Consider the following 14,646-nt stretch of genomic DNA (forward strand, 5'->3'; position numbering starts at 1 on the left):
ACACCCAACACTGGGCAGGATATTCTGGACTATTTTTAGAAGGAATTGCAAATTGCATTTTCAAATAAAATAAAATAATTTGGTTTAAAAAACATTTTTTGTTATTCTGTCACTCAGTTTATGATACATCATTCCATTGCACAATTGCAGACAGAGAAGAAAAGCTGTTGAATTAACAAACAGTGCCAGATGTGTCTGATTTCAGCAGATGTTTCAGATCTTCTGATTAAGTATATATTTTAAAAGTTGATGGGAGCCAGTCTGATGGGAACAGTATCCAAAGAATATTAACCTGAAGAGCTTCACTATTGTAGCTGCTTTACTGAAGTAAATCAAAATGGTCAAAATAAAGATTAATTAATAAATTAATCAAGATCAGGTCAAGATCATATGTTTGGATATCGACCCTGCCTGTATTAACCACGATCTGTTTGAATAAAGCCTGCACTTGGATTTTACACGCTTCCTACGAGTCCTGCCTGTTACACAAACATAGAGTTCCAAAATGTCACATAATGTTACCCAGCTTATTGAATACAGTTTGCAAAAATTGACAAGTAAAATCTATGATGCAGTCAACCATATATTTGAAATGTCCTAACAAATTGCAGTTAAAGTTATGATTGAATAGGTATGCATGGTTTTATTCAGGAAATATAGTTTATAAGTAAAACTTTTGATATTTAGTAACAGCACCCAGTAGTGGTAATTTTCTTCGGCCCACTTTTTTAAAATACACATTAGGGTAAATTAGTTGCAGTTTTTTCCACAGCGGAAATGTTCCTTTTTATGTACAAAAAAAGAAATACATCACAATATAAAGCTGTCCCCATGCTTTTCTGGTGTGAACCTCACCTTTATTACATGGTAAGCAGTTTTTCTTAACACTCACATATAGTAATGTGTAACTAACTATCCTTGATTACTAAACTTTTCTTTTCTTTTCTTTCAGTGACGAGTATGTGGCAGTGCAGGACGTGTGTTGCAAAGGAGAGTTGTAGGTACAAATTACTTAGGCATTATAAACTAAACCATTGCTTTGGAAGCGGTAATCATTGTGTTTGTGTATATAAAGGAGAAGTCCACATCCAGAACAAAGATTTACATATAATGTACTCACCCCCTTGTCATCTGAGATGTTCATGTATTTCCTTCTTCAATTCTTCTGTAAAGAAATTATGTTTTTTGAGGGAAACATTTCAAGGTTTTTTTTGCATTTAATGGACTGGTATTGTGCCCCAATTTAGAGCGACACAAGACGAGCGTTTGACATTAAAAAGTATTATTTTTATGAAAATAACTTATCTTTTCGCTAGATAAGACCCTTCTTCCTCGGCTGGGATATTTTACAACCCCATTTGGGATCGTTTGAAGCTGCATTTAAACTGCATTTTGGAAGTTCAAACTCAGGGCACCATAGCAGTCCACTATATGGAAAAAAATCCTAAAATGTTTTCCTCAAAAAACAATTTTTTTACGACTGAAGAAGAAAGACATAAACATCTTGCATGACAAGGGGTGAGTACGTTATCTCTCAATTTCTGTTCTGGAAGCGGACTTCTCTTTTAAATTGTCCATGCACAGTTATGACATGGGCAGGTGTTAAAACCCATGTGTATAGATTTCACCCGTTACATTCTAACCACACAGCAACACATTCAGGACTCTTAAGCTGTGCTGCCACTGAAGTTTGAGTTAATCTTGTCCCCACCCTGCAGGATGAGACTATACATACCAGAAGAGCCTGTGTCATTAAGTCTCTGTAGACCTACTTGAATGAAGACCCTGAAAAACTAGTGAAGGCATATTTGGTGAGTTGGTGGAAAAAAGTTTCAAAAGCCCATATATTCTGTACTGGGCCGTGTTTTCCCTATTTACTACAACAAAAATGTGACATGAGAGAACACTTAACTCAAATAACTTAGCTGGACAAACTGTTCATTTATCAGAAACTGATGGTACACCATGACAAAGTTCTTATGTGAACTGTTTGATGCACTAAACCAGTTAATTTTTTATTCATATCAGTTGACCTCTCTTGGCGCCTAATTTAAAAATTTAATTTGATCTAAAAGGCAAAAGAGACATGCTACAAAAAAAATAAATATATAAATACATACATTGTCAGACCGTTGTGTGCCATTTGGACTGTTTTTGAGTGTTTTCCCAGTGTTACCCATATTTGGTCTTCCTGTTCCTGTCCTTGTTAATGTCCTCATTGTTGAACTTTCACCTGTCTTGTAGTCTATTGGTTTATTCTGTGTATATTAGTTTGGTTGTTCCCCTGTGTCCTTGTCGGTGATTGTATTGTTACTTTGTTCCTTCGTCGTGGTTGCTGGTTCCCTGCTGTTTTCCCTTTTTGTTTATTGTTCACTTTGGATTACATTTAATAAACTGCACTATTGGATCTCCGCTGTCCTCCTGCGTTATTCCCCGCACACGACGACACAACCGTGACATACATAAACGGCATCAGAAAACTGTACTTGCATGCTTTTGTTTTATTGCAGTGCATTATATTCTACGATGGTTCTAATGTTTTAGCCACCTCATTAATTTTAAATATGGTAGCCAAATAAATTATAACAATCTTATAATATAATACACTGTGTAGTGAAATTTTGCTTTCGCCAACCTAGGGAGGCGAAATAGTGTAGTGATGGGTACACACGTCACAGATGACGTTATGATTCTTGGATCACGTGTCAATCAATGTGTGACAACAACAATGCAATGATGCAATTATTAACCTGAAATACACTGTAATTTTCACACCCAAATTTTAAACAATGTGTATGTACCTCCTAATTTAAAGTTAGCAAAAGTTGTTGCATGTGGTTTAGCTCACAATTCAAGGAATTTTCTTATCTCTTTGTTGTGTGCTTTAGTGTATGCTCATCGAGGATGTGTATGCTCCTAATGGACTATTTGGTGACAGTTGAAATTATCAGAGTGACTTTTTATTCACTCCATACATAAATATCACAACAGCAGCAGCAAAGACACAATAGAAGTCCATATCTGTACAAGAGGGATGGTTAATTGTATGTTTGGAGTATGGAACAATGATTCCAGTGTTTATTAAATAAGTTTCGAGCAAAGAAAATGCTCCAAGGTCATCATTGCTACAACCGTGCTTTAAAACTACGTTAAGCAGCATTACTGTCCTGATCCTCCAATAGTAGGTCAGAATCAAGCAGGCAAGCGGGAAATGACCAACAAGAACTTTTACAGCGTATCCCTTCACATTGCAGCACTTTTGCTAGACGAGATAATCCTGCAGTCAATGAAATTGTTTGCTTAACATTTAAATAGACTGGTTCAGTGTTCGCTGTAGGGTAGGGCTGCAGCATGTGATCAGGATTTTTGTATGCCTATTCATGCAGTGGCAGCATATCTTACTTGCTCACAGCAGCATGTCTGTCTATCCTTTGGCGGTAGCTCTAGGACATCAGCAGCATAGAAAATCCAATCCGCCAAGACCAAAAACATTAACATTGACAGTCATTAACATGTTAAAATTATTTCCAGTCATGATTGAAATGTACGTTTACATTTAGTTAATATTACTTTCATGCTTTTTTCCTGTCCATGCAGAATAAGTAGATTGGAAGTAAAATTTCATCATCTCAAAACAGCATTCTGATACAATCTGATAATTTGTGATAACATATTCAATTCATTTAGTATAACACAAATGAGTTTTAGCTTTTCATTCTCTTACGTTTATTTATTTATTTTTTTTTGCATTTGACAAGCTGTTAGAAATAAAATGTATCATACATCAATCATACATTGAAGATAAAGAACTTTTAAAGTATTGTTAAGTGTCAAAAATGCATACAGAGCATTTTACAATAAAATCAGAATTTGTGTTTATAGGTATAGTAATTATAGATAGAGAGTTGTAATTAAGTACATTGCATTAACTTATTAAAAATGAAGACTTTTTTTTATTTCCTGTGCATTTTTTCCTGAAAGTAATTCTTTACATCATTGGACAGGACTCTTGAAACATATGTTTCTTGTTACGGGTTTCAGGTACATATCTTTCCACTTCATCTGGAAGCACTTCTCCTGTGGGAACCTTACTGAGGATCTCTGCTTTCTTTCTGACTTCCATTAAAGACTGAATGCGATCCTGAAATCCAGGCTTGGCTTCTTGTTTCTCAGACTCAATCATCAGATCAATGTAGTCAGGGGTGGAAAGAGGATTGGGCTTGAGAGCAATTTCCTGCAGCCGCTCCAAGGACTTTTGAGATTTTTCAATTAATTTGGCCACTCTTTGCTGGACAGCCATAAGCCCCGTTTCAAGCTCTTCAAAGATCTTTTCTTTTGATATCACCTTTCCATGTGCAGCCTCAAATCGCTTTTTTAAATTCTGATAAGTTCCCTTTTTTTTTTCTGTGACATAATCCCATTTGTATTTTTGATTGGAGTGCACATTCCAAGCACAATTTCCTTTACAGACTGTACACTTTCCGTCTTTCATGGCCCAGCAGTATTTTTTATCTTTGTCACTTGCATAAATACATGTATTATGACACGTGAAGTAACAAATCTGGCAGTTGGTCAAAAAGTAGCCTGTTTTGTTTTCAATCTTTTTTACGACAGTTACTTCTAGCTCATATTCAAAATCTTTGTTTGCATCCATTTCAGCCTTGTGTTGCTCCAGAGCAGCTCTTGTCTTCTTGATTTCATCCAGGTTTGTTAAACCAGTTTTGATTTGGGGCTGGAGGCCTTCCACAAGCACTTCTAGCTGTCGCCGCTCTTTTAGGACCTCCTGTGTGTCAAAAACAAGCTTTTGGTTTCCATCTCACTAATGGATTTGAAGAATCTTCTCATGCTAGAATTTCCCAACTTCCAGAACATTTGGTCAAAGTTTTCAAAGTCAGACTCCTCATCCTCTGCAGTTTTATTATGCCTAGCAAACACAGCAGAGTTGTTGAACTTGAAGTGATGTGGGTCTCCAGACTCATTTGTAGAACATGGGACCTTAGAGACTTTGATGGCCTCAAGAACAGGAGGTTTTTTCCCATCTGCAAAGGTGACCATCATAAGGATATTTTTAGCAATATCCTTCCCAAATATGGAAAGAATGGAGTCAAAGATGTACTTCTGTGTGTGTGTCAGACGGGGAAGTGAAGCCTGTACTACAAAACACACGGCATCAATGTGGTCAATCCCTCCATGAGCAGAAAAAAACTCCTGAATCTGTGTTGTGATTTTCTGGTCATGTGAAATTCCTCTGGTATCGCCAAAGCCTGGTGTGTCCACAATGGTCAGAGTATATGGAACCTCGAAACCATCCATGTGATTGATCTGATATGCTGTGATCTGTGATGTCTGACTTTCAGCCTGGGATTTCTGCTTTCCTTCATCTATTAGCACAAACCGAAAATCATCTTCCCATTGCACTCCCAGAATATAGTTGATCATGCTGTTAATTAGAGTGGTTTTTCCTGCACCTGTGGCTCCAATCATCATAATGGTCTTGTTGTCCTTTGGGACGTTTTCGCCAAATGTACTTCTTCTGCAGAATCCATCACTGTTCTGCCATGTTTCATCCAGCTTGAGTTTAAACATGGGTAGGTTTTCATTGCTTCCTTTGTCTATTTTACTGCTCCAGCTGTTCTTTATAATATGTGCAACACTGACATTCTTTTCATTGCTGTGAAACATTTCCATTGTTTTGCTGCTTGTGTTTCCTCTTGATGTTTTTTGTTTTTTTTTGCTAACAGTAGATTCGCAGAGTCTAAGCGCCTTTTTCTGACCCCTTTCCATCTCTGCTGGAAAAAGAAATAATTGTTTGTACTTCCATATAAAAACAGTTTAGAATGGAGATGAGTACAACCCTGTGCAACATCACTAAAATGTAAATAATTAATTAACCATTAAGTATTCATTAGTCACACTGTGTAAGGCTGTACCTATACAAATCTTTTTTGTAAACAGCTTTTTTTTGGCTACTACACTCAAAATGTTCCATTCTATTTGATATTTTTTAATCTTTTTTTCTCAAAGCTACAAGACATTGTAATTAAACTCATGTCAGACATTTTCAATCTAAAAATAAACACATTCACAATAAATTATCAAAGTTTTGATCATTTGAAACCACAACAAATTCCTTGTGTTTGCACACACTTGGTGAATAAAGCTAGTTCTGATTCATATTCTAAAGCTAATTCTGATAATCGAAATATCTATATATGATCTTACAAAGAGGAAAATTCAAAACAAACAAATCATTCTTAGGAAACTAATGGGTAAAGACTTGAAACCAGAATAGCCCAGAATATGAATGCAACATGTTAAGTAGCACATTAAGAATTTTATCCCCAATAGAAAAGTTATATATACAAAAGGTTGAATGCTTAAAATACACTATGTACAGGAAAGCAGATGAACCTGGCATAATATGAACGCAATGTGCTGAACTTCACATTATTGAGACTTTGTGCAATGCATTCTGCATATTCTGGCCATATCTGCTTGCCTATTTTCACCCATTAAGTCATGTTAAGCATTTTCTATGGGGGAAGAAATTAGAAATTTAGTGCAACTGTAGCGCATGTTTAGAATATACAATTTAAAACAACTCCAGCTGATATACAGTACATGTCAACCAATGTCATATGAATCATATGTAACCTGATGTTGTCTTGATTATGATATGATGCTTTGTGTAAATGTATTAATCAAGGTTTAAAGGGGTTGTTTGGGTGCATGGGTTTGAACTTAAATGTGTGTTGGCAGTGTGTGTACACAACCACCTTATAATAAAAATTAAAAGCTGTTCACAGATTCTTGGCAAAATAAGGTAGCTGTGCGCAGGCCCCTTCTACCACTAAATAATCTGTAGTGTTAAAGGAGAAGTTCACTTCCAAAACAAAGATTCACATATAATGTACTCACCCCCTTGTCATCCAAGATGTTCATGTCTTTCTTTCTTCAGTCGTAAAGAAATTGTTTTTTGAGGAAAACTTTTCTGCATTTTTCTCCATATAATGGACTGATATAGTGCCCGATTTTGAACTTCCAAAATGCAGTTTAAATGCAGCTTCAAATGATCCCAAATGCGGTTGTAAACGATCCCAGCCGAGGAAGGATTTTATCTAGTGAACCTGTTATTTTCATTAAAAAATACAATTTAAATACTTTTTAATCTCAAACGCTCATCTTGCCTTCCTCTGCCTGAGCTCTGTGTATTCTGACTCAAGACAGTTAGGGTATGTCAAAAAACTCCAATCGTATTTTCTCCCTCAACTTCAAAAATCATTTTAAAATCATCCTACATCGCTGCAGAAGTACTGACCCAGTCTTTGCAAAGTGAACATGCAAAGAAGATCAAACACCCTTAACAGCGATATAGGATGATTTTGAGCATGAGATGGGAGTTTTTCAACATACCCTAACTGTCATGAACCGGAACAGTCCAGGCAGAGTAAGACAAGCATTAGACTGGCAAAAAGTATATAAATTGTATTATTTTTTTAAAAAACCAATCGTATATAAATTGTATTATTTTTATTAAAATAACTGATCGTTACATTAGATATGACCCTTTTTCCATTATATGGAGAAAATGCAGAAAAGTTTAGTACATTATATTTGAATCTTTGTTTTGGAAGTGGACTTCTCCTTTAATATCATACACAGTACTGCTATTTTGTGAATGTTTAACAATTTTTAGTTATATTTGCAAGTCATAAAAAGTAAAGAGAACAAGTCATAAAAATAAATAAATAAATTACAACTACATTGTATATATTTATTCCTCTGACAATTCAACACATTTAAAGAAAATTCTGTATAAACTATTGTAAAAAAAAAGTCCAAATATATTTGGTAACTGAAAATATTTTTGTCTACATTATATAATGTAACTTTGTTTTGGAAGTGGTTTTCCTGTGATTGCAGCCGATGAATATTTGTCTTAGTACTGCTATTTTGTGAATGTTTAACAATTTTTTGTTATATTTACAAGTCATAAAAAATAATTAGATTTAATTTTCATAAAAAATAAATAAAAATCAAATTTTAAATTTATTTATTTTTTTCAGTGGGCTCCATGTTTATTTATTTCCTCTGTCCTGGGCTGACAAATTTTCATTGTCCTCATTTAAATGAAAAAGTCTGTAGCTAAACTTTTGTAAAAAAAAAAAAATCAAATATATTTGGTATGCACCTTGAACATAGTTCATACAAGCTATTTTTATTCTAGATTTGACACACCTTTTTTCAATGCCTTGTTCAGTCAAAGTCTGTAGCTCTTGGTCTTTTGTAAATAAAGTCAAAAAGGACTGACAAGAATGGCAGCCAAAACAATGATGAGTTGCATCTATATTAAATGTAATTCAAGACTTAAATTAAAATAGGAAAAGTTTTTTATTATTGATTTGACAGTTGTTTTCTGTTATTTTGGTTCCTCTTGAATATGTGAATATGCTCTGCATCTGTAGCTGCAAAAGGCTCTGCATTGGTTTTTATATGGCATTGGTCTGTTGCTCCTCCCCATAAAGTGAAAAAAAAAAAAAAAAAAAGGCTTTTAAAGCTTTACTTTCATTTTTTATTCCAGTAAATGTAAAGCTTTATAAGAAGCTGCTTGGCATCAGCAGACCACTAAAGAACATGACTGTCAGACCTATTCATAGCTTCCCGTCACGTGACTGGCTCGAAGACCCGGCAGGCTAAACATCCATAGAACTGTAGCACAAGCCTGTCAATATTCCAATGTTTCCAAACCACAAATATTTAAATCAACTTTTGCAATACATATAAACACCCACTGCAATATTTCAATCACTGAAAACAGCATGACATTATAAAATGTTTAAAATGAAAAGACTTGATAATAAAAGGGAGATTGGATGCAAAATTCACTTTTTATATGTGACCTTTTTTTTGTTTGTTTGTTTTAAACTAAACTGGTTTAAGTTTTCTTTAAATAAATTCATTTATAATTAAACAATTTTTAGTGATAAAAATCTACCTCAGCGTATGCTATAAACTATAGTGAGCACTTTTACATTACTGTAAGTTAACAATTAACAACAGAGCCCAAACTTAAAATTAATTACTATTTATTTTTAAATATAATTATCAAAACTCAACTTAAAAGAAAATGTATGTGAACATGTCAATTGCACATATTGCAGTTAAGATAAATGAACTTTTAAATTAGAAAATTCAATTTGTTGTTAAAATATATTTGATTACACAGTGCCTGTCATAACTTGTTTCATAACAGACTCATTTTAAACATACATTTTAAACAATTTAAAATTTAATTTAAATAATAGTGCACTTAATTTCACTAGCAAACTAACAAACTATAGACACTGATGAGTTGCTGAGGTAAATGAAATGCTATGTGACATTTTGTTTCGTTGATGTCTTTCCGCAGTTGAAACACTGATTGAGCGATTACATGAGGCATGAGATGTTCAGTCACATTTATTTTGCGTTACAACTAGTAGTAAAGAGGAAGGAATGAGAGCATTCACTCATGCTCCACACTGAACCGAAAGTCCTATACTGGAATTTTCCAATACAAATACATGTACATGTTTTACACCCCTAAAAATCACTGTCTTACTACATTACTACTTAAAAAGTAGACATTTTAAACTTTCTATAGATATATTTGTCATGTATGTGAGGCAGTCATACGATGAGTTTCGGTTCTTTTTTTGTGACGCGCTTCAGAGACAGATGGCAGAAATAAATCTTGACCAGTTTACATCCGAGACAGGTGCAATTATAACTTATAAATTATCTGACGTCTTAAAATTATCTAACAGTCTGATGCCGCTTGTTGATCATTATTAGTTGTCCATTAAGATTAAACGGTTTTAATTAAAAGTTTTAATTACCAATTTATGAATTAAATAATTAAGATGGGTACGAAATAGGATAGAGGAAACATCTAAAATGTGTGCTGTTGGAGGAATTCCAGTGCCAGGGTCAGGAAACATTGATCTAATGGCATGTTGGCAGCAAGGAATTCCATTTGAAGTCTCCCATTTACCGAAATAGGAAAGTGAAAGTGAAAAGCCAGTTAATTAATTCTTATAAAGCCTTGTATTCACTGGAAAAGAAAACTTAAAGTGAAACCTTCTCAGATAGTACAAAGTACCTGCTACAGAGGAAGTACTTTTAATCTGAAGTCATCTTAGTCTAAGAGCTCACATCATGCAAACTTTGTTTTGAGACTGTGTGCTATTGTAATCATTAGTTATAATCATTGGTATATCATACAAAACTGGGTCCATGCAGATCATGTCCATATTGGGTCGTCGGTCCAGGACCATATCTGTACGTCTGTATGACATGCAAATCCACACTCTCAGAAAAAAAGGTACAAAACTGTACCTTTTAAGGTACAACTGGCCGTCGCTGGGGTGGTACCCTGAAGGGTACAATTTTGTACCTCTGACTAGAGGTACAAAATTGTACCTTATAGCTTTGTACCATTTAAGGGGCAATTTTGTACCCCAAGGAACAATTGTACACACTTCCAATGAAGGCAAAAAGTGTACCTTATTAAAAGCATTCTCAGGATACTGTCCGAACCATTTTGATTATTTTTGTGTCTGTGTGCATGCATAAATAAATAGATAAATACCTTGGCTAACAAATACACAATTTTATTAGGAAAAGTTATTTTAAAAAGATTTAATTAAATACATCTCACAACAGCAGGTGTGTCGAGAAAAAAAAAATAGCTCTTCAATAAAAAAAAAAAACCTACTGTTTAACATTGATATACACCTTATTACACAGGCTACATTAAATACGGCACGTTTACAGCAGTTTGTCTTCAGCAAAAATATCTAGTGCTAATAAATAACTTGTCATTAACATTACTTGTCATCAACATCTAACGCCTGGTAATCAACCTCTTCACCTGGCGAGAGGACAGTCCATTCATGCTCACATTTCACACAGTATGAATAATAATAACAACATCAGAGCGTTCTTCAAATGAGATGGATATGTCAAATTGAAGACGAAATAAGCACAAAATACTGCAAGAGCCCCTTCATCCACACCGCTCGATCCCATTAACTCTGCTGACTGCAGTGACTCTTCTTGTAATCACAGTTTTCCAGTCAGTGGTCTCCTGTACTTGAACAGTTGGATATGGTGAAGATGGTTCACTTTAACTGACAAAGCACAAAACAGATTCTGTATCAGTCAAATGTTCTGAGCAGCTGACTAAACTGATGGAGAGAAAACTGATAAAGACTGCATAAAGACTAAGATAATTATTATTTACCCATTTTTATATGGCCACAATAAATACAGTTTAAGAACTGCACATAAATACAAAACAGAGTACTATATACGCACCTCTCCAAGCTCAATGAAATGCTCAAGTTTCTCTCTGAACAAGGCTGGCAACATGAGAAGTGCTGCTTTAAAATCAATTCCTGGAACATAAGATGTGACAAACACACAAACAAATATGTAAATATCTATCCAAAGTTAAGAATTTGATAGGCTTAATAAAGTGCTAAATAAGGTTTAGGAGTGAATTACCAAGATGGTCTTCAATGAGAGATTCTTCTTTGTGCGGCTCTGCTAAAGGGCCTCCTCATTCGAGATTGTCTTTTAAAAAGGGATACCTCAGAGTCAGGGCCTTAGCCACTTGAACATACTCTTCATTAGTTGGATACCTAAAAAAAAATATTTTAAACACATCAGTGTAGCATTAAATGTTGAAAAAACTGAATATAAGCCAATAAAAACTTGGTATAGGTAATGAGAAATACTTACATTTTGTACTGAGCCATGCTTTCATGCAATGTTCTAATAATTTTGTTTTGGTCTGAAGTAAGTCAGCATTCTTTTCGTCCAACTTGGCCTGAATGTCAAATGGAAACTTCAGAACTTCAAAAACGGCAAGAAAAGCTGCTGCCAGGCTGATTTTACTATGGCAAAAACAGAAAGCAATAATCAGACACTGCAATGATGCAGGTATACATAAAATAGCACAAATACTGTAAAGTAGCATTTTCAGTCCTGAAAAGACAAATTATTATGTTAACAAACAATATCAGTAACTTCAGAATTTTACCAAACAAGTTTTGTTTAAAATATGTGCTCTACCCTTTACTTCAACATCTTAGTTGTCAATTCATATACTGTGGTAACCTAATAAATAATTATACAGTAAACATAAATAATAGTGATGCACCAAAAATTCTGGGCAGACTGGCTGAGACTGTGCACTCTGTTTTTTGCTCCACGTCAAAGCTTCTGTTATCTGCTCAAGTAGTATTTTTTTCTTGATATGTTTGATATATCATTTATTAACCCATCAAAACTGAAGCATGTACTAAACCAATTTTGAAGCTTTTTCTATTAAATGGATAAGAATAGCCTATTTGTTTTATCAGTCCAAAATGTTTTTGTTTTTTATTAAGTTCAGCTACAGCTATAGCTAGATGCCTTTATCAATATTAGGGATTTCCTGGCAGGTCACAAGTTATTACTTCTGGGTCCGTTTTGTACTTTCTGCTCGAGAGCGCCCTCCGGCTTTGAGTATGAATAAAACACACTGCATAAGAGTGTTCAGCGCTCAATCCATAATGTACACATTCCCTCATTTTGGATACGAATAAAAAGTCTATACATGACCTGACGATTTTGTCTCTTTGCATTTAAACCTAGGCTTATTCACACTGGCCCATGTAAATCTCTCCGTGAACACATCTAACGTTACCGCAAAAAACGTGAGGTTAAAAGTGAGGGAGACTACTCCCCCGCGTACAAACATCTTCTCTTATGTTAGTAACAAATAAATATTCGCGTGGCTGCTGTCCTTTTACTTAACTAATCACTTACTTTGTCGTCTCACCACAAATAGCTATGTATAAGGAGTGCGTTGGGCAACTCCGGTGCGGCCTATTACAAAATATGGTCATTCTCGCAAAGGCGGGAAAAATTGCCTCAGAATGTAAAATGTTAATCACTAATTGCTGTACAAGTGTTGATAGTGCAAATATATTACGTGGTGGTCAAAGTTATTATTATTTAAGCAACAAGGTATGAGAGGCAAAGAGATAAACGGATAAAGAGCGTTAACATTACACCGGGAAAATCATCAACAAAATACTCAAAACTTAAAATAATAATAATAATAATAATAATAATAATAATAATAATAATAATGTAACAGCATACTCACTTTCAATATTTTCCTCTCCTCTTCAGTGACTTCGATACCAAATTGTATTAACTCCTTTATTAAGTGAGCTGTAGACATTCTAGCAGCTCCATCCTGTAGACCAACGGACACCAGCCAGTCTGACGCAAGCACTTTTGACGGGCTCAGTAGGGGAAACACCAAAATCAATCGAACATGGCGACACACGTGTAAAAATAAGCTTATAGAACATTATTTGGCATTTACCTGAGAAAAATGAACTCCAAAACATAATTCGCGTTGAAAACCGTTCGACGTTCTGTCCGAGCACGCCAGAATACTCGATACCCACAAATGAACTACTCGAGCCAAGCGAGGGAAATTTTCTTAAAGGGACAACGACAATTACGTCTGCGTAAGCAAGTTTTGAATTTAATTACTTGAGTGTAATTAAACTTGGCCATTCCGTATTGTCCTTCTTCCAAATTTCATTCAGCGTCTTAAAAAACAACACAAAGGTCAACATTTCAAAGTTTTAAATTAATAAAAAATACATTTAATAAAAAAAGATTTTCTTACTATAATATTTTTTATAATATCATTTTTCTTACTAAAAAAAAAAAAAAAAAAAAAAAAACAAGTCATTCAAAATATTTTATTTAATAATTTTATTAGTATTAAGTTTGTTATTTATATCTGTCTCATTTTACATGTAGGAGACAAGCGGTTGTAGGCTTTCGTTTGAAAATATATTTTTAACATTTAAAGTAATTTATTAAAGTGTCTTGATGTTATCATGAGTTGACACATTAAATCAATAAATAAAAAATAAAAACACATAGTTAGACCTACTCTAATTGGGGATAAACTTAAAATAAATATATAAATAAAAATAAAATAAATCCAAGGTACAAAAATGTACCTTTCACATCTGAATCTGAAATGTTGTACCTTTATAACTCATTTTGGGAACATAATTGTACCCTAAGGACCAATTGTGGACCTTTCAAGGTACAATTACATTTTTTGTTCCCCTAGGAACAAAACTGTACCCCTGCGGTACCTTTTTTTCTGACAGTGCAGTACAGTATCTGGGCATCTGACTACGACATCCCTTGGACATAGATATGCAGTTCAAAATTTTAATGTCTGGCCAGGGGTTTTCCTTGACGTATGTAGAACGTGCAGAACAGGTTCAGAAAATCGACATAATAACTTTTTATACAAATAAACATGACAAAGCAATCCTGTGAGTTCTGATTTAAAAAAAGGTAAATATCATGTCTATTTTTATGAAACATTTAGGTGTTAAAATAGTGTAATATTTAAATGTTTAAAAACATATCACAATGCGACCATTTAAACCTTTTATTTTATTTATTTATTGAGTGATGTTTTTCACAGAAACAGCAGTTTACATCTGTGTGATTTAGTTAGAACTATTAATTAAATATAATTAATTAAATTAAATAGATTTAAAATAAAATATA

The 14,646-nt window shown here is 34.1% G+C and overlaps 1 long non-coding RNA gene and 1 pseudogene across 1 annotated transcript; both read right to left on the minus strand.

Annotated features, from left to right (window-relative positions):
• Positions 1 to 3,745: 3,745 nt before the first annotated feature.
• Positions 3,746 to 5,785, minus strand: LOC127160322 (uncharacterized; annotated as a pseudogene).
• A 4,940-nt stretch (positions 5,786 to 10,725) lies between these two features.
• On the minus strand, positions 10,726 to 13,769 carry LOC127160325 (uncharacterized). Its single transcript, XR_007826706.1, has 5 exons — positions 13,199 to 13,769; positions 11,785 to 11,939; positions 11,548 to 11,684; positions 11,359 to 11,438; positions 10,726 to 11,171 (listed from the first exon to the last, which is right to left on the minus strand). It is a non-coding gene; the product is annotated as an uncharacterized LOC127160325 (long non-coding RNA).
• Positions 13,770 to 14,646: the final 877 nt, after the last annotated feature.

This window comes from Labeo rohita, unplaced genomic scaffold (genome assembly GCF_022985175.1).
Source record: "Labeo rohita strain BAU-BD-2019 unplaced genomic scaffold, IGBB_LRoh.1.0 scaffold_326, whole genome shotgun sequence".
NCBI classification, from domain to species: Eukaryota; Metazoa; Chordata; class Actinopteri; order Cypriniformes; family Cyprinidae; genus Labeo; species Labeo rohita.